Genomic DNA, 3,412 nt, shown 5'->3' on the forward strand with positions numbered 1-3,412 from the left:
CACGGAGAAGGCAATGGCACCCCACTCCAGTACTCTTGCCTGGAAAATCCCATGGACTGAGGAGCCTGGTAGGCTGCAGTCCATGGGGTCGCTAAGAGTCGGACACAACTGAGCGACTTCACTTTCACTTTTCACTTTCATGCATTGGAGAAGGAAATGGCAACCCACTGCAGTGTTCTTGCCTGGAGAATCCCAGGGATGGGGGAGCCTGGTGGGCTGCCGTCTATGGGGTTGCACAGAGTCGGACACGACTGAAGTGACTTAGCATAGCATAGCATAGCATAGCATAGCATCACAGCTTCTTCATTTTGTTTGCATTATTTTTCATTTAAGACAGGAAAGACTTTATCCAAACCCATCAGAGAAAAAATGGATAGCTTGAGTCTATAAGAAAGTATCATTTTTTAAAGCATAGATCAATAATTGTATATGAGGATATACACTGCTACATGCAAATTAACTGATTGGACCACAGCTTTTCCATGTTTAAAATAGTATAAACTCCCCTGTAAAAGCAATACCTGTGTGACATTTTTAACTTGAGTATTTCTCTCCTTTTTCTTCTCCCTCTCCTTCAACAGAATCCACCTCAATCTCCACATAACCCCTCTCAAGGGCAGCTGTGTCCACACAGGCCTCAGAAACTCTCCCTCCTGCATGCCCTCACCCATGTACCAGTGAACAGAGGCACGCTTGGCAGGCGTCAGGTCAAACTTGTGGTCCAGGCGAGCTCAGGCCTCAGCGATGGCTCTGGTGTTGCTCGGCATGCACACAGCTCACTGTCCTTTGGCCAGGTGTCTACCAGGTGTCACAGTGGGAGGCTGGTTGCTAATGTCAACTCTGAGGCCAGTGGGGCACCATTGCACAAACTGGATGGTCTTGGTGGTGACAGCGGCCGTACTGACACCTTTGGGAACCAGATTGCCTGGTACAACAGGCAGCGGGCCATGCATTTACCGTGGTGACGGTCACATTTCACCATCTAGTTAGCTGGCTCAAAGCAAGCACTGGTGACCTCTGCTACAGAAAGCCTTTCATGGTGGGCTTTCTCAGCAGAAATGACAGGGGCATATGTGGCCAGGGGAAGTGGATGCGGGGATACGGCACCAGCTTGGTCTGGAATTCTGTCAGATCAACATTCAGGGTTCTAGGACTTCCCTGGTGGTCCAGTGGTTAAGACTCGGTCCTTCCACGGCAGGGGGCATGGGTTTGTTCCCTAATCAGGGAATTAAGATCTTGCAGTGCAACATGGCCAAAATAAATAAAAACAAAAAAACCCTCAAACATTCAGGGTTCCATCAAACCTTAGGGAAGCAGTTATGGAGGACAAAACTTGACCTATCAATCTGTTCAGGTTAGTATATGTTGGTTACTCAATATCAAGGTTTCTAAGACAGATGTCATAGGTGCCCTCATTGTCTACCATGAAAGCACAATCAGAGTGCTCTAGGGGGTGTGGGTGGTGATGATGGAGTTGTAGGGCTCAACTACAGCTATGGAAATCTGGGGTCACGGAGTAAATGGAGAACTGCAGCTTGGACTTCTTGCCATAATCAACAGATATTCCATCAGCAAAGAGGTGAACCTAGTACCAGTTCTCCCACCAAAGTGGTGGAGAACTAAGAAGCCTTGAAGACCTGTGACTAGTCAGTCAGTTTCTGAATTTGGTCCATGATAAGGTTAGTGATCCCCTTGCCAGTCAGTTCAGTTCAGTCGCCCAGTCGTGTCCGACTCTTTGGGACTCCATGGACTGCAGCACATTAGGCTTCCCTGTCCATCACCATGGAGAAGGAAATGGCAACCCACTCCAGTGTTCCTGCCTGGAGAATCCCAGGGACGGGGGAGCCTGGTGGGCTGCCATCTATGGGGTCGCACAGAGTTGGACACGACTGAAGTGACTTAGCAGTAGCAGTCTATCACCAACTCCTGGAGCTTGCTAAAACTCATATCCATCGAGTCGGTGATGCCATTCAAACATCTTGTCCTCTGTCATCCCCTTCTCCTCCTACCTTCAATCATTCCCAGCATCAGGGTCTTTTCCAATGAGTCAGTTCTTCGCATGAGGTGGCCAAAGTATTAGAGTTTCAGCTTCAGCAGCAGTCCTTCCAATGAATATTCAGGACTGATTTCCTTTAGGATCGACTGGTTTGATCTGCTTGCAGTCCAAGGGACTCTCAAGCCTCTTCTCCAACAGCACAGTTCAAAAGCATCAATTCTTAGGCGCTCGGCTTTCTTTATGGTTGAGCTCTCACCTTGCCAGTGGTGTACTGAAAAAATGTTGGGCACAGTTACAGGCAACATCTTCCTCGTCTGTGATGAGCTGCTCAAGGTGGAAGAGCTGGCAGCACGTGCCTGTGCAAACTTCATCCATGACTGTGAGTTCCAGGTCTGCAAAACTGCACTAGGCACATGCCTCCCAGCACTTGTCTCTGTGAAGAAGATGATGAAGGAGTCATCTCGTCACTTGGCATCTGGCCATCAGACTGGGTGCCATGTTCCAGGCAGTAGCGCTCCCAGCCAGCAAAGCTCCCAGCCAGCAATGCTGATCTGGACACCATCCCGGCCAGCATGGATGCAGATGCACTGATACATGGTTGCTATTTTATGGCTGCCCAGCTGGATGGCAGAGAGGAGAAAGGGAGGTTGTTGCTTCTTACAGAGCAACTCTGAGGCAGTAGATGTAAGAGACCTGGGTTTGTCTGTATTCTTGAAGGGACTCAGAATCACTCTTTCCCTCCTCCACTGGAAAAAGGGAGGAACATCATCTCTTCTGGAATGTGTCATAGGTAATGCAGTATTACTTGGTCTTTTTACTGACCCACCATGTAGACACATAAGAGGGATATTACATAGCCACAACACACGAATGGCTTGCTAAGAGCTTGAGTTGTGAAATCCCTTACTTAAAAGCTGTATGACTTTGTCCAAACTAAGGATATTGTCTAAGCCACTTTAAAACAGAGATCTCTATAATACCATGGCTTGAAAAGAGAGAAGTCTATTTTTCTCTCCTGTATCAGCTCACAGTGAAGTAATACACAGAGTGGGATGGGCAGATCAGTCTGTCCTTAAAAGATGGCTTCTATGTCTGGGTCCATCATGGCTGTTGCAGCTTTTGCCATCACATCTTCATCTCAGCCATCAGAAACAGAAAAAGGAGAAAGAAAAGCTTACCTGTATTTCTTTTAATGTCTAGGCTTGGCATATAAGTTCACTTATATCCCATTCGTAAGCAAGTCATATATACTCATTTAGTTGCAAAGATGGTGGAAAAATGTAACCTATAATGAAATGGCCATGGGTGCAGCTAAAACATGGGATTTTATTAATAAAGGAATAGAAGAATAATGAATATTGTTTAATGTCTTGGGTCCTGCAAAAGTGGAGCCTAAGTAAGGACTTGGATATAGCT

At 47.0% G+C, this 3,412-nt stretch overlaps 1 pseudogene; it reads right to left on the minus strand.

The window, feature by feature from the left end:
• Positions 1–534: 534 nt before the first annotated feature.
• LOC129644430 (tubulin alpha-8 chain-like) lies at positions 535–2,592 on the minus strand (annotated as a pseudogene).
• Positions 2,593–3,412: the final 820 nt, after the last annotated feature.

This window comes from Bubalus kerabau, chromosome 2, assembly GCF_029407905.1.
Source record: "Bubalus kerabau isolate K-KA32 ecotype Philippines breed swamp buffalo chromosome 2, PCC_UOA_SB_1v2, whole genome shotgun sequence".
NCBI lineage: Eukaryota > Metazoa > Chordata > Mammalia > Artiodactyla > Bovidae > Bubalus > Bubalus kerabau.